Source organism: Serinus canaria, chromosome 2 (assembly GCF_022539315.1).
Source record: "Serinus canaria isolate serCan28SL12 chromosome 2, serCan2020, whole genome shotgun sequence".
In the NCBI taxonomy this organism is placed as follows: Eukaryota; Metazoa; Chordata; class Aves; order Passeriformes; family Fringillidae; genus Serinus; species Serinus canaria.
Genome location: NC_066315.1, coordinates 110,287,251 through 110,311,207, shown reverse-complemented (window position 1 = coordinate 110,311,207; position 23,957 = coordinate 110,287,251). Strand labels below are relative to the sequence as shown.

The 23,957-nt window shown below is 40.6% G+C and overlaps 1 pseudogene; it reads right to left on the bottom strand.

The window, feature by feature from the left end:
• LOC115485399 (uncharacterized) overlaps positions 1 to 23,957 on the bottom strand; it is a 133,636-nt pseudogene that overhangs the window by 47,076 nt on the left and 62,603 nt on the right.

Below are 23,957 nucleotides of genomic sequence, written 5' to 3'. Positions count from 1 at the left end.
CCAAGAAGTGACAAAAGCAGATGCCAAGAACTAATTAACAACATGCCTAGGATGTTAATCAGAAAAAGAAGAGGGGAAAAAAAAAGAAGAAAGGTGAGGGACTTGGTCCTTCCCAGATCTAGGCATGAATTTTGTGCTTTCTAGAAGTATACAGTCCTTAGGATGAAGGAAAAGCAAAGCACCTTGATGTAGCTTCATTTCTCGAGGTTTGGCCTAGCTTAGCACATGCAAAAATCTGTGGTAGTACTAGACAGGCTGACAAGCTATCCAGTACAACAATAATTATTTCTATATCATGAATGTCAAGGTCATTATTTGCATGAATTCCCATGGAAGTTAGTTGAGCAAAAGTTTGGAGAATTTCCCCCAACATATAAAAATACCGTAATGGTATTTACAGTAAATTGCAAAATATAATTAAAAGTTGGCTGGTATGCTCTAGAATCCCTCTCATTCTCACTAGCCTCCCTGATCTTATTCCTCTGTTTTTTACCTCTGTTTTAAACACTTGCTAGAAATATAAGTCCTACCTATCTAAGAAATTCTCTCAAATAGGAAACTGCATATTTAGAAATGTGTAAGGAAGAAGGAATAACAAGCACGCTCTGTAAATATCCCTTACCTCCTTTCATTTTGCCCTTTCAGAGAAAGGGAATTTGCCATTTGGAGCCAGTGAAGTCTTTTCGTTGCCTGTTTCTGGGTCCCAGTTGATCAGTATTTCCCAAAACACAGCACTGCTGTTTGAGAGTTGCATGTTAGGCATCTAGAGTTCAACAATAACAGAATTCTTTTTGTTTTGGCAGAGCTTGCCTCAGTTTGGAAACTTTCTGCCTGAGTTTGATGTCACTCAAACTGAGCAGTCAATATGACCATCCAAAAAAGTAATGCTAAGTAAACAGAGTTACTGCAACTTCTGCTACGGCAACAGACATCATAAAGGGTTCCCAAATTTTTTGTAGTCCAGGGTTAACAAACAAGGGATACAGATTTCATTATTTCTACATGCATATAGTTAGTTAGTTAGTTAGTTAGTTAGTTAGTTAGTTAGTTAGTTAGTTAGTTAGTTAGTTAGTTTGTGTGTTGTTTGTGTGTTTGTTTGTTTAATTGATGGATACTCCTAAATTTGTGTAACAGTCAGATCTGAAGCACAAGGAAGGCCAATTGTCCTCACCATTTCTGCCAGAGCCGTAGGAATCTATGCTGACATTAACGAATTGCTAGTAATGATCTAATCCTTGTGGATAACTCAAATCCTTCAAGTCTGAAACCACCAAATATCATCCAGGATACATTTGTGAATCTTAGAAGGAGATAGTGAAACAATAATCGACACAATGTCTCTCCTACATTAACTCAAAGGACATCCCCAGGACAGGAAAATATTCATGTTCTTAACTATTTATTGCACAGGAAGGGGAGGGAGATATGAACCTTCTTCAAATCCCCAAAAGCATGGGAATGAGAAAAGAAAGCTAAGGTAACTGTGATAAAATTCTGGCTAATATGCATGACATTTGCATGACTATATGTCTACGTTCCCTCACAAGAAAACCTTACTGCCATTTTTCACCTTGCATTTTTCTTTATCTTTCATCCTTAATAAAAATTAGCATTGAAATTCACTGTATTTAAACTAATGATTTGCACATGAAGTATCATTTGCCACAAATCAATTTTTAGAGTTAGCTTGTAACCTGTAACATAAATCATTTTTAAACATCACTCCATACCATTATGTGTCAAAAAGTACAGGGATGTTTGCCTGTTTGGTGGATCACAGATTATTTTAGGTGCTGAGAGATACTGAAATGGCTCTATAAGGATGATGGGCTGCTCACTAGACTATTTTCCCAAAAGTTTGATGTTTCTTGGTAGTTATGGTATGACACATCAATAACAATTCTTTTTAAGTAGGAGGCTGTGAATCCCACAGCTGCAAGGGCTTGGAGAAGCAACTTGCAATGTGACCTCAAAAAACTTCATTTTTGAGAGGGAAAAGTTTCATTTAGACATTTTGACACTTGTGTCATTCTTTGGGTCTGCTGTTTTTAAAGTGTATTGGCTTACTGCAAAAACACAATACATAACTGCAAAGTAACCCTTAGTACACATCTATTTACTTGCCTTGTTACAAAGAACGAGAAATCTGCCCTTCACTTAAGCAAAGTCAGGGATGTTTTCTGTTTACTTGTCTGTCCCTTTTCTATCCATTCCTAAAATTTACTTGGTTTTATGACTGGCTGTGAGCTAAGGTTTGCATAGACTTGCCTGCAACTATTTCAAGGTGACTTCCCTGAACAGCAACAGCTTATGTGGAGTCTAGCACTGCATAACATACCATCACAGCTGGCTTTCCACCCTGAGTGGATTATTTTGCATTTATTAACATAGAATTTCATCTACCACTTTATAGCTCAGTCTTTAAGTGTTATGAGCTTTTTTTTGCTGACCTGTAAAGGACCTTCTTCTTGAACAAGCCTACCTTGTCCTTCCTCCTCTCATAAATACAGCAATAGGCCCATGTATGCAGACTAAACTAGTAAGACTTTAGCGGAAAAACCCTTTACTCTGCAAAGTTACATTTTTACTTCTCACATCATTCCAAGAAGGGAACTTTCCCACTTACTGAACAACATCATAATTTTATAAGAGGAATAGTGATGACTTTGGATCATGTTTCTTGGAGCAGCTCACAGCATCCAACCAGTCTACATTAACTCCTTCCAAAAAAATGGCAGAACAGCGAGGCACGGCTACAAAACCACAATGTAAATTTTTCATAATGCATATGCCTGTGCCTTCTCACCTAATCTTTATTACTTAGCTTCTAAAACTCTGCCTACCACAAAGCCAAAGACTCTAGACTGGCAGCACAACAGCCACTTTCCACCCTCAAACTGCTAGGATGCATAGTCCAGTTTAAAATCTGGACATTTCGCATTTGTGTCATTTAAACTACTCTGAAAGCAGTGCTTTTCTTTAGAATAATATTAAAATTATGCTATACTTAGCCTAAAGCTATTTTGACTCAACTTGAATATATTTTCTTTCCTTCCCTCCTGAAAAATGTTACAATAGCTATAAACTCCTCCATAGTGAATATCAGTTACTGCTATTACACTGTTATCATATTCTATAGATTTAGAAGTAGACTTTCAACTTCTAATGTGTTTGAGATAGAAAAGTGAATTTATTTATTTTTCTGTCTTTCATAATTTTCTTTAAAATCCTTTTGGTGTACCTTGCTATGTTTTGGCATGTATCTTGTGAAAGTTAATTCTCCTTTGTATGCTCCTTATTCATAATGACTTCCACATATTCAATTATGTCTTTTATTTCTTTTATTCTTTTTAGGTCTGTTTAAAAGCTAATTTTGCTAGGAAAAAAAAAGCACATTACCTCTCAAAAAGACCCTAGGATGATGCTAGGTCCTTTCCAGCTGAAAGGGAAGCAAAATCCCATACTAACATCATTGGCATAATCTGGAAGGGCCCTTATTCCTGCTTCCTGAACTGACAGCAGGAGCAAAGAAAGGGTGAACTCTTTAGTTTCTTAACAGTAAGTCCTGAGGTCAGGACCTGGACAATTTAAAGAAAAGAGAGGGAAGGAGCTTTCCTCTCCTACACTACAACCTAATCAAAGTCTTTCAACAGTGCTAACCAGCACATTTTACCAATTAGACATCATTATCATGTTTTTCCTGAAGAGAGCCTACTCTTTAGTTAAGAATTAAATATGGCAAAAAGCACATAAAGTTTAAGCGTTTATTGTTCTTGCCAAGTTGCAACCCATATTTGGCCTATTTGACAGAAAAGTCACAAGGTATTAGTCACTTAAAAAGAAAAAACTTCCCTTTTTCCTTACTGCTTCCCTGTGATACAACCTAGAAATTCGACAAAAAAATCCCCATCTCCATTTGGACCAGCCTCCTGATCACACAGACTGTAACTTCTGGTTGATTTACAGTTCATATCTGTTAGATATCTTGTTTTAAAGGCATCCTTATAGACAGTCTTCATACCTTAGCAATTTTCCACTTACCCTTGCATAACTTATTTTTCAGTTTCTTCCCAGGTTAAACCTGATTAGCTTTAAATGTCCAGTACTTAGATTTTGTAAAACCACTTTACCGAAGAGCCCTAAAGTATCACCTCTTTCTTCTCAGATACATACTTAAAAAATGGAGATCAAGCCACTTTTAGTATTTCATTATTTTCTGCACATACTGAATTATGATGGTCTCCTGCTGCTGCATTGAGGAAAAGAAGTGAGAAGCTAAAAGAAACCAGAACAGAATTGAAGTGGGAGTGAAGATGAACACTGATGATTCCAGTGTTGATTTTCTCTTGCTTCCCTGAAGCAACTACTGTCCCAGTGTCCCACGACACTGTGAGATGTGGAACACAACCAAACCCTCCAGCTGCTTCACTAAGTCCTTTAGGTATCAAAGCCAAAAACAACATCATGGGTGTGTCAACTTCATTAGCAATGATTAGAACAATCACACAATTGAAGCATTTTGTATGGCTCAGCAAAGGACTCTTCAACGACTTAAATCCAAATCAAAAACATCTTGTTTTACTGTTAACTGTTTGGCTATTATCAATTGCTTATGCGATTACACCAGTGAATGTAGGATTTAAAAAATACAAACAGGATAAGACCTGTTCTTTACAATGAAACATAATTTAGCAAAACACCTGCAAAACAGAAATGCTTCCGCATTCAAGGAAACTAGTAATGAACCTGGTGCCTTAACAGCAGATTCTGGAAATAAAAGCAAGCACAGGATCTCATCTCCCCCAACCCTACAGCGCATGCATTATGGGTGCGTGTGCAAAGGACATCTCTATGTTACATCATTTGAAAGAAGGCACCTTTCATCTGCTGATGCAACACAAAAGAAAAAAAAACAATAGCAGACTTGTTTGACTCTGTCCCAAATTACCTTGATGTGCCTCCTTCTTTGGCCTCTCAAAGGAGGGCACGGACTTTGCAGTCTCCCTTTACTGCTCTTCTTATCATGCACAGAGTTCAATGAGACTTCAGTAACAGAGCAAACTCAAAGAGTGGTTCTGGAATCCTGATTGGTGACAAAGATTTTGATGTACAATTTTCATGTTGTACCTGGACAAAGAAGCACAGTGATTTCAGCTTCAGTTCTCTAAAAGACAGCATACTCAATATGCTGGGTAGTTCCAGGAGAGGTACTCCAAGAGGTAGTTCCAGGAGACCACCTGCTGAAATTATGAAAGCTTTTTTCCAAATAAGGACTGAACAGGAACTGCAAGATTGACCCAAAGTAGTGGGCGGGGGGGGGGGGGGGGTGGAACTAAGAAGAACTGATGACTAAAAAATCTGCAGATTTGGGAGGAAAAAAGTAAAATAAGGTGGAAGAAAGTGTTTAGTATATAAGCAACATGACAGAAATGTACCACAATAAACAAAATAATGTTACACATGTTCTCAGTAGCAAGTGTGTCTCCTTCTCTCTCAGTCATGCAATAGCAACCAACAAAACAAAGCAGATAAAATAAAATCTGTACTGATTTATGTCTTTGATTTGTTGTTTTTTATAAAATAAGAATCCACAAATAAACCCAAATCAAGTCTGTTATTGCTCTTCAGCAGCAGGAGGGCAGACTGTAGGATTGGGAATTTTCAGATGTTATTTCCCTGCAATGCCGGTGGTCTTAGGTTCCTGGCCTTTTTAAACTCTTTGCGCAAGCCAGACCAGCAAAACAGAGACTGGGAAGAATTAGCACCATTACAATAGTAAGAGTCCAGAGCATTATTAGCTACACTTCAAGAAATGGATCATATTTCCAAGCTATATTGACATATAAGAATATTTCAAGGCAATGTGTAGAATCAGTTTAAATAAAAATCACCAGTCACCATAAAGCATGCTGGTTTTTTCAAAAACTATAAACTCAGTTAAAAAAATAACACATAGGAACATGAAATTTGCTAAAAAGAAAAGAAGAAAACATAACCAGGGCTTCTGAAACCACTCTTTAAGAACAACAACTAATTTACAAAACAGAGATAATACAGAGATAATATGTTAATTATCTGCTCATGAAAACTTAATTATGCTTGACTTCTGCATATACAATTCCCAACAACAAGAGTGGAGAGCTGTGACAATATATTGAGAGGACATTATTGTAAATAAAATGTTGTACAAAAGTTTGTTTTTCCAGTAATTTCTGCTGTCAAGAAACTAAGTTTTACAAAACTCTTTAATGGACTATACTCCTTCTTGGATATATGGCAGATTTTAACAACTGCAAAAATATAAAACTAAGGAAATTAAATTCTTGAGCATAAACCATGTGTGTCAAGGTTGTAAGAATGATCTAAAAGACAACCAGTGTACACCAATGCTTTACGATTCCACCATAACTTCAGGGCTGTCATTTACTTTCTAAGTACATACCTCTTTCTAACAATTCATACAAGTTGTGCTGAAGCAGCACTGCTTATCTTGTTATGTGCACTCTGCAACTCTAAAACTGTCATTTTATCCTGATGAAAATGCAACATAAGAAAAACTTATTTTCTCACTCTCCACTCCTAGACCTAAAATTATGTGCACCGAAACAAGGACATGCCTTATTACTTCTACATGCATGGATGTCTTTGAGAAAAGATGAACAAATATTGAAATTACATCGCAAATTCCTGGAATCTTAAACTGTAGTTTCCTTCTCTGCATTTAACACGTTTATGTTTTAGGCAGATGGCATTCTGGCCTTCCTATTTCACTTCATGAGAACTGCATATTCTACCAGATCTTCAGCTACTTAAGCAAAGATTTGATAAAATTTCAGTTAACTTTTTTAATTATTCAAAAGTATTTTAATGAAATTTCATATAGACGACTACTGTTAGAAAATAATCATCTGACATTTCTCTCATTTAAGATGTAGTTCAAAATTAAAACACCAGTTCACTAACAATAACCATAATTTATCTCACACTTATATTTTCAAAGGCTACTTAAGAGCATATGGCCCAAACAGATTTGATTTGGTTTTCCCACCTTGTTCAGAGAGTATCAGTAGCTGATTCACTTTTGGGGTTAGTTCTCTCAGAAATGTAAGGCTCAGCAAGCCTTCTCAGAATTTTTCTGCTATCCTTATCCTACATAAACATCTTAATCATGATATATTACTACTAAAAGCTAGACAATACTGAACTATTTTCTGCCCAACAAGCAAAAAATAGATGATAGACTAATAGTTAAGGCACTCTTAAGTCCTCTCTAAATCAATGCCTGTTTTAAACACAGATTTCCACAGTCAAACTGGGGATCATTTTTTATGTCTGTGGAAAGCTTCTGTCCGTCCACTGTAGGGAGAGTCCAGACAAGTGAGATAAAATCAAAAATAGTGAACTCCCTGTGGAAGCTGAGAGAATAAAAACTGTGTTTTGCCAATATCAGCCAGAAAACATTGCTGAATCTGGATCTGTGTGTGCTACTTTCTACAAATAAGGTAGTTTCCTCAAAAGGGAGGTTAAGCAGAAAATGCAGAAAGTTGATACAGGAATCAGAATCCTGTGGTCTTCTCTTACATCATCAGTCCCAGAAAAAGGGCTTCACAACTGTCCTGTCAGGAATATGAACAAACTTTATCTGCACAGTCACTAGAGGTGAGTCTAGCCACAAAAGTGTCAGCATAATAAGACAGATTCAGTGGAAAGCTTATTTTTATAATTTTCCTCAAAACATTTGTGCTTTTTGGAAGTTTCTTGGGTTTTGCTTCTTTTAAACACAAAGAGAAACACACATCTCTTAGAACTGCCTATTTCTGTGATAATAAGAAACCACTGAATTCAGACAACTTCTAATATGCAATCTTAGTGACCACCTGCATCTAAGCAGGTGTTATCACAGAATCACAGAATATCCTAAGTCAGAAGAGAAGCACAAGAATCATGGAAGTCCAACTCCTGCCCTTGAACAGGACAAGCCCAAGAATCAGATTGTGTGTCAGAGAGCATTGTCCAAACACTTCTTGAACTCTGTCAGGCTTGGTGCTGAGACCACTTCCCCTGGGGAGCCTGTACCAGTGCCCAACCACCCTCAGGAAGAGGGTGGTTGGGCAGAAGAACCTTTTCCTGATAGCCAAACTACCTGCCCCTGACTCAGCTTACGGCCATGTCCTCAAGTCCTGTCACTGGTCACACAGAGAGAAGAGATTGGCACCTGCCCCTCTGCTTTTTCTCACAAGGAAGTTTCAGACTGTAGTGAGGTCTCCCCTCCTCTCCTCCATGCTGAGCAGACCAAGTCACCTTCCCCTCCAGACCCTTCAAAAGACCTCCTTTTGATGTCTCCAATAGCTTTAAATCTTTTTTTATATTGTGGCACCTAAAACTGCCCCCAGAACTCAAGATGAGGCCATCCCAGAGCAGAGAAGAGCAGGACAATCCCCTCCCTTGCCTGGCTGGCCATGCTGTGCCGGATGCCTGCAGGACAGGGTTGGCCCTCCGGGCTGCCAGAGCACTTCTGGTTCACATTTAACTTTCCACCAACCAGGACCCTCAGGTCCCTTTCTTGAGTGCTGTTCTCCAGCATCTCATTCTCCATCCAGGGTTACCTACTCCCAGATGCACAATCTGTCACTTGTCTTTGTTGAACTTCATACAGTTGCTGATAATCTACTAATTTAGATACATATAAATAATGCTACTTGTTCTCATTTCTTGGTCAGATGACTAATAACAGACTCCAGTCCCACAAGGGATGGGACTGCCTTTTAGTTTTTCCTTCAGTGTTTACAGCACAGAAGATTCATTAGAAATGACAATAAAAATTTCATTTAAATCACCTTCCAGACTCCTGAGACACCTCAAGAGGGGAATAATAAAAATATGGAAATTCAGCATCAGACAAATGACACGTTTTCTTGTTCACATGAAAAGGTTCACTAGCTCTCTAAAAAAAAGTGCATCTGTCATAGGTCCTAAGCAGCAGCAGAACCGCCACAAAACACACCAAAGTCCTGCCAAAGTCCTTGAAGAAGACAAGAAAGCAAGGAGCTCCCTGTTCTGCCTTTCATAGTCAAACTTCCTCCTCCTCGCTGTTCTGGATACCCGGAATTGTTCTTTTCTGCATTACAGCTGGTGAGACAGAGCAGATCTCCCTGAGCTGCCCTGCTCACTGCAGCTGGGGAGCAGCCCTGTGTCTCTGTGGTGGGCTGGTGGAGGGCTCACCCAGGGACCGAGGTCTCCCGGGCTGCTGGCCCCTGCCAGTTCAGACGGGCTGCTAAGGCCAGCAGGGCAGACCACACAGGCTGCTGCAAGCACTGCCACAGAAAACGTTGCCACTCTTGCAACACACAAGATTCCCATGCCTGGGGAGTTGCTGGTGTAAATAGGCAGTAGCTTTTCATCCCTGGACCCTACCTCAGCACAACATTTACTATACATAAAGAAGTGCACACTTCAATACATTGCTATGCTGCAAAGCAACATATTAAAGATTTGTTCCATCAAAGATTTACTTAGATCAGTTAAAGTTTCAAGCCATTTGATTTTATTTTTTTCTGGAAAGATTAAAACAGTAAAAACAGTGAAAACATCACAAGGAAGAAAAAAATCCATAAAACTACAACCAGAGTCTTGCAGTAATTATTTCAATATTGATCAAAATACTTCACTGGATACTGGGAAATGGGGTGAATATGCAGTTGTATGCAGCTGGTCCCATAAGCTTGTCCATCTAAATTAAGCTTTAATTTGTGAAAAATTTGGCCTTTAGGATGAATATCCTAAAAAGTTCTGGATATTTTGCAGTCTCAGAATTAATTAGCTCTTCATCTGCCCCAAGTACTCGTTGAACAGCTTGGGTGAGCTGAAGGCATGCCTTTTATTTGTTTTTAATTCTGAGCAATTATAAAAGGAGACAAAAATCAAAGTACTGATGTTACTTGGCACTTTATCATTTTACTTATCAGAGACTTGAAAGTATCTTATATTTGCTATGTGAACTCTTTCATTCTTATATTTTTGTCTTATCATACACCACACATCATTTCATGCCTACAACTGTGCATGGAATCCACAAATATCATAAACCATCGTTCTTTGTCTGCAAACTGCTGTGTGCCAACTACAGTGTATAAGATAATGAAACACTTCACATATTATTGGCAAAGTATATGAGCTGTTAAATATGGGACCTCACAGTCTTACAGGCAAACACCTGGCAAAGCTGAAATGAATTCCACAGGTTTGGTAAAAGCTTGGGGGTTTTGTCACTTATTCCATGTCTACTCACAGGAATTTTGGTTGTATAAAAGTCAAATATTTATGGTTCAGTGCCTGGGGAGGAGCATCTTTCCCATCAGCCTCCCCAAATAAAAAGCAGTCCAAAAAGCATTGCTTAACATTCTGCCAAAATAAGCCTTCCTTAGAGGCTGAAAAGTTTGGCAAGGATGGCATCCCACAACCAGCATTTTCTCTCCTTTTTTTGCCCAGTCACTGAACTCAACTTGGATCAGCAGAATATGAAAAAGGTCTTTCTAAACTCCTTCTGTTCAAGGCAAGACAAGAAGCTCTGCCATATTTCAACCTGTTCATTGCTTCCTTTTTTCAATTGAGAAGTTCAGACAGCCTGGATAAGTCACAGAAGTTAACAAGGCCTTCTGGGGTATTCAACCAAATAAATTCCAAATTTCACGTCCTGAAGCCTATCCTGAATGAGGATCCTGAATGAGGATCTCTTCAACGAGGCTGTTTCTCTAACTTCAGCATGAACATTCCTAGGCTCCTTGGTATACATGGATAATTTGGAGGATCAAGTGTTTTGAAATTCTCATTTAACTTCAGAAGGCCTGGAGAGTGCTAAATGCATACTAACATTAGCAAAAAGCACTCTTTTTCCAAACCAAACACTTCCAAGTCTATAGTACATTTCATTGCACAGGTATCCTCAGTCACACCCCACTGTCACCTTGAAAGCAACACACATGTCCATGACAATAGAATAAAATTCTCAGAGATCTCAGCTAATCTGCCACAACAGTTGCTTGTACTGCCGTCTTGAAAATCCTCTTTTCATAGTTTTATGGCTTTCAGACAAAATCTTGAACAGCATAATGCATCCTGTCAAAACTAGTATCACCAAGTGTTGAAGAGATGGGACTCTACTGGTTAGGAGAACTGAGTGGATCCGCAGTGATCCAATGAACTCAATGCTCCTGTCTAATCTACTTGAGCTCTGTAGGAAAATGACATCCAGCACGTTCTTGGAGATTATTTAGATGTCTACTAAGGGACTGAAAACATATAGCTCAGAAGGATCTAGTCAAAAAAACACGTAAGTCAGGCAAGGATAAAGGCATTCAGAACCTCTTGAATCTAGAACATTGGTTAAGACATGGGATAACCCAAGTCATTCCCATCTGACAGCTGTTCAGCAGCCCACACAAAATGAACACAGTGGCTTTAGTCAGTTGGCAGACAGATGTTTACAGGGTAGCTGGAGCTACGTGGCAAGCTCAGCAGAGTAGCCAAGCAGTTTTGCTAGGTTTAACACACCAGCAATAACGGAAGAAAACATCCAAGCCCAACACTGCTCACCCTGACTTGCTGTACATGGGTCAGACCAGGTCGCAGCCAAGAAGCTGTGCAGGAAGTGCTTGTGCTTCTGCTATCTGCTCTGATTGCAAATACAGCAGTCCAAACAATGTGCCATTCCACGCAGATGCTAAATTAGCAATTGTAAGCAATTTTTAAGTAATACAAACCTCTCTCATAAAAAATCCCCAATAACTACATGTGACAATTGTTTACATTCCTTCAGCCTCAAAACAATTTTGTATTTCGAACTGGCTTTGAAATATGAATAATCCCAAAATCTTAATGGCCTTGGCCTCCTTGAGAGCCATCCTGGAAGTGTAGTCTAACTGCTCTCAACTTTTTCCCTAATGAATGCACACAGTTAGCGGCTGTTAAAGCACAGGGCTGTGTTCTTCAGACAGTTTTGCTCCCAAAAACCATGCAATCAATGTACTAGTTCTTTTAAGGAGAATGCTCAATGAGGAAAAACCAAAACACACAAGGTTCAAAAGGGCAACACAGTCAACAGCTACTGAAATTAAACATCCAAGTTACTTGCTGTCTGGTTTTGGTTCGTCTTGAAGAAAAATCATTTGAGATCATCACCTTTAATGAACAGAGCGCTTGGGTTCCAGTTACAGGCACCTATCCCTCTGTCACCATAAAATAAGCCCAGTGCCGGTGGCTCTGCTCTCCCTGAAGATGCCTGCTGAATCCCGGCCAGTGCCAGGGTCCTGAGTGCTTGAATTCAGTGGCCTTACCCAGCCTCACTAGCAGGCACCCCCAACCTGCCTGCAGCACAATAGAACCATTTCACCAAGATGATGAGGTGTCTGGTGCATCTCTCTTATGAGGAGAGCTGTGGGAGCTGGTCTGTTCAGTCCAGAAAAGACTGAGAGGGGAACTCATTAATGCATATAAATATCTCAAAAATGCACATAAATATCTCAAAGGCAGATGCAAAGACAATGGTGCCAGACTCTTCAGTGGTGCGCAGTGACAGGATGAGGAACAACGGCCATAAACTGCAACAGAGTGTTTGGGCATTGGAATAGCGTCCTCGGGGGAGCACTCACAGTCAGCCTGACAGAGTTCAAGAAGCAACTGGACAACGCTTTTAGGCACATGGTGTAACTCCTGGGCATGGTGCTGTGCGGGGACAGGGATTGGACTCGATGGTCCTTGTGGGTCCCTTCCAGTTCAGCATATTCTGTGATTCTGTGAACTTCTTTACATTAAGGGCAGCAGAGCACTGAACAGGCTGCCCAGGGAGGTCATGGAGTCTGCCTCTCTGGCTCATCCAAAACCCACCTGGACGCCTTCCTGTGTCACCCGCTCTAGGGGACGCTGCCTTGGCAGAGAGGTTTCGACTGGATGCCCTCCAGAGGCCCCTTCCAACCCTAACAATTCCCAGGTTCTGAGAGTGGAGCTGGACACGGCGCCTGCAGCGGAACACGGCGGGGGGCGGCGCGCCGCGGCGCACTGCGCCCCGGGAAGGCGGCACGGCGGCGGCCGGGCCCGGCCCAGGCGGCGGGGAGGGCGCTCCGCGGGCGGCCGCGCAGGGCCCGGGGCAGCAGCCGCAGCCGCCAAGGCGTTGGGCAGGGCGGCATCTTGCGGCCGCTGCCGGCGCTGCCGCTCCCGCCTCCGCCGGAGGGGCCCGCCCGGCGCCGCCGCGGGCGGCCGGCGGCAGCTCCGGGCCCGGCGGGGGCCGCGGCCCAGGCGCCGGGAGGCGGCGGGCGGGCGTCTGCCGGAGCGGGGGGGCGGGAGCAGGTGGCGCCTTTCCGCCCCGTCGGCGCGGTTCGCTTGGGGGTCTCCCGCCAGCCCCGGCTGCCATCAGGCTCCTCTGGGCCGTAATTCGGTACAAAGCGCAACCCCGTCCTGTCAATTCACAGCGGCGAGTTGAGAGGTGCGAGCGCGGGCCGAGTTCCAGCTGAGGTGCCTGTTCCCAGCTGCGATGTGACCGGCGGCCTCAGCCTTGCTGCTGGCCTGCCCGCCCCCAGAATCACACAGTCACAGAATGGATCAACTTGGAAGGGACCAGATCTGATCCAAACTCCTTGCTCATGCATGGTCTTGCTAGAACACATGGCACAGAATTACATCCAGATGGTTCTGGAATATCTCCAGTCAGGCAGACTCCGCAGCCTTTTCAGTGCTTGGTCACTGCACAGTAAAGTTCTTCCTCACATTCAGGTGGAACTTCTTGTGCCTCAGTTGGTGCCCTTTGCCTCTTGTCCTATTGCTTGGCACCACCAAGAAGAGCGTGGCTCCATCTGCTTGGCCCCCCTCTTTAGATACTTACAGATACAAAGGAATTCACCCCACATACCCTTCTAGTGAGCACCTCTGCAACCACCAAATACTGCCATTGGCCCCCTAACAGACAGCTCTTCTGCTTCTGGTAAGCCAATCGAGTGTTACAGAGTAATGTGTATTTAGCAGGAAAATACAGCTATTTAGCTGCCATGCAAGACACCCCTGGGCTACCAGCCATGCAGTGACTTTGACAAGAAGCAAGGTGGGTGCATAACAGGCTTGCAGCACCAGGAGAGAGAGCCAGGCCAGGCAGGAGACATGGAATATCTGCCACTGCAGAGAGGGACAGCTATGGTGCACAGGCAGCCACCCATGTTAGGGATGAGAGCAGATAGGGGAGCTGAAATCCATGCTCTTAAGGAGAAACTGCACGTAACACTTGACAACACCAAATGGTCATGACCCAAGTTTGAAATCTCTTCTGAAGGAACAGCCTCTCTACTAATCCAGTTCCCACTCTGAGCACACTAGGGCAGTGGTTCAAGGATGACTCGCAGGGAAGGCTGCCATTTCCTGACTCACCATCCCCATTTCCTGTAGCCTGGCCTTTCAAGTCTCCATCCCCTTACCAGCTCCTGAAGTGAACCCTCTTATCGTGTGAAGTGTGATGAAGTCACATCCCCCCCCAGACTGTGTCTATACATACTCTCCCTCCTCCATGTTTTTGTCTGGAAATTTGTTGCTCATACTGTTAATAAGAACATTTTTCTCACTGAGATCCAAGTAAAATTATTCATAAATGAATCAGGTTTGCCAGTAACTGCATGGATTATGAGACTTGATTAAAATATTTTGTACTTACTGATGCATTGATGCTGTAAAAAGCATTCCTACTGGGCTTTATTCATAAAAAGTTGAAAAGTCACCTGTTAGGGCTCCTCCTGTCGAAAACAGAAGTAAAAAGAAGACAGGTGTAAGTCACCTGGTAGTGCTCCTCCTGTCAAAAATAGAAGTGAAATGAAGACAGGTATTCAGTAAAGAAACCTCCCATTAACAACAGCAGATTTGAGATAGGGATAATACTCCCCAAAGTATTCCTCACTATCTCAGTGATACGGTGCAGTTTTATCTGCCTCCTCCAAAAAAACCAAAGAAGAACAGACCTAAACAAGAACATACATTGAGAGATTTCACTGTGAGAGGTCACAATCTTATAGCTATAATCTCAGCCAATTAGTTGTGTCTGTTTTGGTCTGTTCAGGCAAACCTAATTAACAAGTTCAAACAGCATTTTGCAAAATGCCAGGCCTAATCTTAAAATATATAAATCACGTGGGAAAACTGCACTCAGCCCCTGATCTCCTCTGTTTATTTCTGCAGAGACCTTTTATGCAGCTCTACTCAGCTAAATTCGTCTACAAAACTCTAACTAAAAAAGTAACATTTGCTGGGGTGCGTCTCACCCCCAGCAAACTATGAGCTTGCCTTGAGTAGCCTTAACAAGATGTATTCTGAGCCCAGTGAATGAGCAAGAAATGCAGCCCCTCTGACTATGCCTGCAGTGCCAGGCAATGGCAGTTCAGAACCCTCTGTTTTAAAAAGAAAAACAGAAGCACTCAAAGCTTCACACTAGTCTGGAAAAATTACCTTCGAACAAGGGAAAACAAGGGGAGATAAAAAGTGATTCATTTTCTATTCAAAAATCTTAGCTGTGAAGTAAAGCAAGCAAAATTTCCAGAATTTCTGTAAATAAATGTATTTTTATGCAAAGCAGTCAGTAGCAAAAGTGAAGAAATAATGTCCAACAGAAAACAAAAGGGGAAGGGGAAGGGGAAGGGGAACGGGAAGGGGAAGGGAGCAGAAATATGGAGAGAAAATAACGTAGAAAAATGCTGTTAATGCAACTGCATTGCAACTAATACACAACTAATAGGAAATAAAAAGGTGCTGTATGAGAGAGAAAGAGCAAATGTTCAGAATACTGAAGAGAGAGCCACAAATGAACTGTGAACCAATAGGATATAAAAGGCATCTGGCCTGCAGTATGCAACAATATTAGTTTTAGCAGGCTGGTCCATGCACCTATCTTAGCAATATCCCAAATCCATGCCTTGGGAAACTTTAGTGACCACCAGTCATAGACAACAATTTGAACTCATAGGAAGGAAATGCAGACAGGGGCAAAAAGGGCTCTGCAGATTGCCTTGATCTGGCCTCCCCTTATGCCAGTAGCTTGCTTTTCAGAGAAAGAGCCTTACCAAATGCAGATGGAGCCATAGATCTGCTTCCTCTTGAGGTGCTCTGTAAACTCTTCTGACTTGCAGTGCTGCGGTCACCCAACTGGAGATCTCCCTAGTGGTGCTTGCAGCCTTATTTTCCATGCCACACACTGGATGGATCCCATTTTCAACATTTACTGTGGATCATTTCTTTATTTTCTTTGGTCTTCCATCTCTGTTGCCACCAACATGCAAACAATTTAAGAAGAATTCTTTCTGGCTGAGGGAAGCAACATAAAAAAGCAGGGAATAATAGATACAAAATGAGCTTCTGTGCTGAGAAGGGTTCCATGTTGGGCAGACATAATAAAAGCAGCAAGCAAATACAAAATCAATTAACCCATACCAAAAAAATTACCAGAGACTACATGGGAAACAAGTTGCAGAGGTACAAAGCTCAGTCTGTCCTAAGAAAGCCAGAAAGGCTGTTGACAAGTAAGTTTATCATTTTGTGTCCTGCCAACCTCCTATTACAGCATCCAGCAGCCATCTGCCCACCCAAGTCCTACTGTCAAAAGAGCTGTATGTTCTTGCTGACAAATGTAAAGAGTCGTGGAAAAATATGTCCAAACCCCAAAGCCTCACACACAGCACCTTACGGGTTTTAACTGTTATAAAACCACCCTGAGTAATTTCCAAAATCGCAGCCAGACCCTAATGAATAACTTTTCATAACAATGTTGTGGATGTTTCTGTTAACATGTTGAGTGTATAATTCTGAATTTCTTCATTTGAAGCTACTCTGTGCTAATAGACATTATGTTCCTTTCAGGAGACAGCAGACAACAATGTGGCTGTACTCAGGGGGCATCTTCGGGAAGGAGGAGGAAATTGTGCTTTTTCAAGAGCCATTGAGCAACTTCTTGGGGAAAAAATTTCTGGAGTGAAGAACAAATCTTGACAGAGTGGTGAAACACACAAGGAGTAGGAGCATTCAGCAGAAACAGAAAGGAGAGGTCTGAGAAACAGAGAAGACATCAAAACCAAGGGCCCGAGCTGACATAAATATTTCTCTCAGGATGCTGAGAGGGGATTGTGAAGTCTTCCTGTCAGTGCAAGAAGCCACTGAAAACTGTGGGCTGAGAAAAAGACCAGAACATAAGAACACATTGCTTACTAGAGGGGAGGGTAGCAATAGGTTAAAAACCTTACATTTCCACTGTCCCCGTGTTTCTTCCTTTAAAAATAATGAATGTTCTGGCTTATCTTATATTGAAATCATGCTTTTGTTGGCAGAATACATGCTAAAACTTGAATGATAGAGAAGATTAGCATGATGCCTGCACAAGTCAGTTTGTGGATGAAGAGAAGTCTCCAGTACAGCAAAAACATTGACATACTGGAGGAAATCCAGGAGCAGGCCACCACACTGGTCAGGGGGCTGGAGCACAGGCAGGAGGAGATGCTTAGAGAGATAATTCAATTCAACTTGGACAAGAGGAGGCTCAGAGAAGACCTAATTGCAGAAACTACCTGTCCTTAGGCTACCGATAAGACAGAGTCAGATTCTCCTGCATGTGTCTTATGATAGGCAGTGGACTTGAGATGTAGCATGAGAAATTCAAATTAAGTATAAGAAAAAAATTTTACCATAAATATGGTCAAATACTGGAAGAGGGGATGTGGGTTTTCTATCTTTGAGGGTGTAAACGGCTTAAATAACCTGAGTTTCCTGATCTAGCTAGACCTCTTTGGAGCAGGGGGATGGAGTAAATGACCCCAGAGGACTCTTCTAATGTAAATTCTTCTGTGATTCTGGGAAACTCAGCTTTCTAGGTTCAAAGAGGTGATGTTTTCAGATATTCATCGCCTTAAAGACAAGAAAGATCCTTGTCAGAGACACAACCTGCCCAGGCTGATTTAAAAAAATATCACGTCATTTTTGTGAACAGTGTTTATATTCTATGCTGTGGTTGTCATATGAGAGAAGTAATACTTTTTATTTGTATATCCTGCAAGACAGTGCTCTCTTGGGCCCTTGATTCTGTCTGTTATACCCCCTTAACTTGCACCAACACTAATCTCTATCCTACTGCTTACCCTTGAAGGATTAAAAAGGTTTCTATAGGTAGTAGCCTACATAATTGTAGGATAATCAAGCTCCAGATACACATAATTTATTTACTTCTCTTTTTTTTTTTCCCCTCAAAGGAAATGTGCATCCTCATCCTTTGAGACAGTGCTTTGCCTGTCTCCTGAATTACAAATGTTAGTTTTAAAAGGGTTAAGTTTTTTTACCTGCATATATATATATATATATATATATGTACATTTTCACATCTATACATATACACATATGGCAAAGATATCAACTCTTGTTTATTTATTTTTTTACATCTCATGCTTTCACAGAAAGGCATCCTTTGCTGTGCTGACCCAGCATGTCTTAGGGAGACTTCCAAGATGCATTCTCAATGAGAGAGAAAGAACTTTGACAGGACTTCAGTGCCTGCTCTGCAGGGGCAATCCTTACAGTCCTCCCTGCTGCAAGGGTGGCTTTGCTCTGTTTACCAGGGACAGCCCTATCCCACTAGAAACACTTCTGCGTGGCAAAACTGCCAAGATGTGAGAGGAGGTGGGAGTTGCACAGCTTGCCATGCCTTCTATTGGTGCTAGCTTTGGGGTTCACTTTGCAAGAAAGAGATTAATACTGAGAAGAAAATAAGTCAGGAGTCTGAGGTTCTTTTAACTCTGCCACTGAGTCCTTTCCAGTCATCCGTAGGCTACTTCATATCCCACATCTCAGCTCCAGCCTAGATAAGAGGGGCAATTGTAGCAACACCACAGTAGAAGCTGTGGTACTTCATATCTACAGAAATCTTTGCAAGTATAAACTGCACAAAAATATAAATTACTTTCTATAACCCTTCAAAATAAAATGTGCAGAAGCTGGTAATTTTTCCTCATTTCTCTGCTGTCAGGGAGTAAGGAGTAGCCTCAGTGGCAGAATGTTGAGTCTATGATCTATGATCTCAGCTGAGCAAAATTCACCAGTTTAATGAGATACTGCAAGTTACTGAACCATTTCACTGCTTTGGCTCCTCAGAAGTGTCTAGGCATTGATTACAGTCACACAGTGTAAATAATTCTGGTTTGTAACTCCTCGTGTGTTTGAACTCTGATGCTGGCATTCCCGTGCCATACCATGTTAGACATTCAGACAACTGTGCTGATCACATATTTCCTCTTACTTTAATAGGCCTTTCAGGAATGAACAAGCATTCCCTTGTATACTACTATGGTTCCCATCACTTGATGGTCACACTTAATTAAGCACTATTTTAGTAGAGAGCTGGTTACACTTCATTTCATTAAGTGATTTCATGATCACCAGTGGTACACTGACAGCTCTGTTAGCTGAAGCTATGTGAAAAGGGGCAGCAGAGACAACAGTAACATTTTGCAGCACTTCCTCATCAGTGATTTTCCAGGCGCTACCCTTGCAGAGCACAGCTACATTTCCATTAGCATTTAGATTTTTGGCTCAAGGCTATCTGAGCGTTGAGGTATGATAGACCATATCATATTACCAGTACCTTTAGCAAAGCTAGTCCCTGAATCCTTTAAGTCATCATTTTTATATAAAGTAGATACAAAGATTTTCTTCATCTGTTTTCCCTCTTTTAGGTTTTTCTATTCATAGTCAGCAAATATTTGTAATTAAAGGACAAAATCCCATTTAAAAAATGTGAGAAGGAATCAGTTGTGAAACAATGTTGAAAGGTTCTCCAGTGTGATAAACCAGGCTCTTTAAAAACACTGGGCAATTAACTCTAAAGTATGTAAGTATTACATGACAGGAAAAACACAATGTCACATAATGGACATTGCAGGATACCTTTAAAGACATACATTAAAACTGCATGCTAAAAACAGCTTCTCACAACAGTTTATGTTCACTCATAAGGATATGTAATGCATATGTAATGATGTAGTGTTTCTAATGTGCAGGCAATTTTCCTAATTGAATTGGGAATTCTGCACAACTGCACTTCAATACTAGATCTAAAGTTCAGTCTGCCTGTGCTTTAAGACACATTTCAGTTTAAGAGGGAAAGAGTTGTTAGGAAAACATCATCATAATGGAGAGCGAGATGAAAGATAGATACAGATATGTAGTATAAGCCAAAAATAATGCCAAAGGCTTGAATTTTGTTGTTAAGCCCTTTGGCACTGAAGTTTGGGTTAAAAAATTGTGAAAATTGATAAACTGTATCTTATATAAAATAGCATATTTACTGTATCTAGCTTTTAGTTCAAAATATATGAAGAAATAGCAGAACATTTACCATACACTAAAGCAGACAAAAAGAAAAAAGTATCTTGTGCCCAAGAGTCAAATGATATGACTACACGTTACTGTGATTCCTTAGATACCTGTTCTATAGAAAGATCATGAGAATGACATATCAGTGGAAAAATTCCTACCATTTTCATCTGTTTTCACTTTTCTGTATGTATTAGGCTATTGTCATTTGTGATGAGTTTGTCACTGGACTCCAGAATATAAAGGAGTGACTCCTTTCAGTCCTGGAGGAATTCTCTTTTGAGAATGATTGAAAGATAACTTTGACAGGACTTCAAGGAATTCTCTTTTGAGTGTCTTCACAAACACATATACGTTACAAAAAACAAAAACTAAACCCAAAACAAACCAACCAAACAAAGAAACCCTCATCTAGTAATGAAACTAGATACATAATTTATGGAAAAATGCAGCATGCCATGCCCCACCCAACACAGTTACAAGTTCCATGTAAATTCTGTGAACTTTAGCTTAGAAATTACACTTGTACTAAAAGGGGGGAGGAAATAAAAGGCAACCCTGCTATGATTTTTACAACTGGTCAGCCCAAAATATTCTTATAAATAGTTTATATTCCTATAACATCTTTTGCACATATATTCATCACAGTACCTGTGGTGGATTCACGTCACCGTTCCAAATTTAAAGGCAGAGTAAACGATGTGCTAAGCATTTAAGTGACCAGTTCAAAGTTGTGTAACAAGTTACTGTTATCCTAGCTATCTCAAGCTCTCATATTCTGCAAACTACACCCCAGCTACAATTGTACTGAGTCATTTCGCCACAGACAGGGTAAGCAAAAAAAAAAAAATTACATTACTCAGGTCTTAGAAAGGTGATACTCTGTGTACTCAATAAATCAAGGAAAAGGAAATCAGCAATGGGCTTTGAACCAAAAATGCAAATTCATGGCAAGGTTTCTCGGATTTCAGAATCCCAGAGTCACACAGAATAAGTTCAGTTGGAAGTTACCCACAAGATTCTTTGAGTCCAGCTCCCAGCCCTGCACAGGTCACACCATGTTCCCAAGAGTAGATTTGGTTATCAAGAGAAGAGATTCTCCCTGCCTTAAGAGGAAATCACCAGGGATTTCTAGATAATTCTGCTATCACACAAACCCTAATTCCTTCAAGAAGAATTTGGCTTTTTCCAGGTAGGTGAGGCGTGTCTCAGTAGTGACAATGACCCTGCTAGTGTACTAATTAGCAAAAGATTATAGACTATAACAGGATCTAAATAAACATCCATGTCCATATCTCTTAGATGGATGATTTGCAGAGTATTTCCTTTCCTGCATATGACATATTTTAAATGACCATTGAAAGAGCCTGTCTCTTGTGACCTCAAGCATTTCTGGACTGCCAGTATTATGCATTGACTGGACCCTTCAGTTTAAGAGTGCTGTGCTTTCTCTGTGGTGCTACAGAAACAACATTATTAATATTAAAGACAAATTCTTAAAGGGAAAACTAGAGAACATCCAACAAATCTTTGACGTATAGGAAAGTCAGAGCTGCATGATTCAAATACCAGAAATTCACTTTCAGGAATTTTGGCAAGTTTTTATAACCAATAAATTATTACTAGCTTTCCTTGGTATTCATTATAACATTAATAGTGGTGGATTCCTTCATACATGTTTGGTTTTAATGTCCAAAAATGTGGGAATCCCTCTGATATTTAACAGAACAAAATTAAACATCAAAATCATTGGAGGAAATCTAAAATATTTTCCTTTTTAATAGGCAAATACTCAAGGACTGAAGAGTTAGTCTTCGCTGAAAGGCTTGGCCAACAGAGCTGCTGCTGATAGTTATGATATTTTCCAAGACATAGACACAGCATGACAAAAGCATTCTTGACATCCATCTTTCACATCTTATTTTATATGTCTTCCATAAACATGTGGATTCTCATGTTGTCTCACAAGCTTTTAAATTAGTGAATTTTGCATTCACCAAGCAGCTGAAGGGGCACACTTCTGGGGCTACAATCTCTCATGTCAAGATACTACACCTTTTAAGCGTGTCTTCTCTGGAAGGACTCAAGTGGAAAAGCTCTGATTATGTTTTCCTGAAGAAGAACATGGGCTCCAAAACAAGTGACAAAGCCTAAGGCATGAATGGCCTTGAATCCAGGGGGGCTTGGCATCAGGGCTCTGTGGTGCCAGCTGGAGCCTGAGCCTCTCCTCTAGGAGGAAAGGCATCAAGTCCTTCCTGCTGATCATTCCAAACACCTGGTTCTGCAGGTTCTACAGGATCCAATAAGAACATGGATTCTCTCCCTGCTCCACATCCTCAATTATACCTAAAACATCAGGAAATACCATAGTAAAAGAACCACTTTAGTTTTTGGTAAAGCATAAGGTTCAACCTAAATAAATTTTTATGACTGGAATGCACTCAAATTTCACAGACTGGAAAAGCAAAGTTGAGGTCCACTTTCTAAGTCTAAGACTTTTCTGATCTATGATTTGCTTGAAAATAGTCAGTGACCCCAATGTTTATTGAGTTTTAATTTTTTTTATTGCTGCTATCTCATTACATAGCCATTTATGACATTCTATAATATTTTGTAGTACATGCTTATAAAAATCAATTCACATAGAAACATGGACTGCAAGGAAGAGAAACAATCACGTGGGTGTGAGAGGTGGGCCTACAAACTCTGGTGACTGAAAGCTGTGAGGGCTTTGGTGGTTTCTTGATAGGAACAGAGCTAAAGATCATTTTATTGTCAACCAAGCTGGTCTATACAGAGTATGTAGTTGTTTGCTAAGACTTTATTTTCCCCATAATTCTACAGTATTATTCCTGTGACTTGGCCAGTTCTGTCAAAGAAGGTGTATTGTGCTTACCAGTGCTATGCTTCCTCAGACAGAGGAAGATTGGAACAAAGACATGATAAAGCAACATAAATAAATGCACAGCATAGCAGGGCACATATCTTCTCCCTCTCTCATTTACAGAACAGACCAGGCATTCAAAGACATAAGGAAGAAAACAAATTAAAAGTAAAGAGGTTTCCTCTTTCTATCCTGCGTGTAATTTTCCTTTGGAAATCACTGCTGCAGAAAATCATTGCACCCAGGAAATTTACAATGGATATTTATGTGGATATCAGAAAAAGAGCTTTCATGAGTGATAATAACAAGTTGTTGAAAGGGGAACTAAACTTTGTTGCTTCGGGGATCCCATCAGTATGAAATGTAATTGAGTTCTATAGGTTTCCTATAATAAAGAAGTTGTGTGGCCCAAAGGCACGAGCACTGGACTGGGACTCAGTTTGAACTGGCTTCTGCTTCCATGTATGACCTCCTCTTGAACTCTGGAAAACCATGTGTCCTCCCTCCACCTCAGTTTTCCCATCTATTAAACAAAAACTCTCAAACTAAACTAGATAATGCATATTAGAAGCATTGCAAGTTTTGTAAATTATCTCTCCTTCTAGCTATTCTCAAAGCAAGGGATTTTGACCAGATGGATCTCAAATGAAGTCTCATCATCTTTACACATGAATTAACAGGAGCAGGTTTTATAACTTTT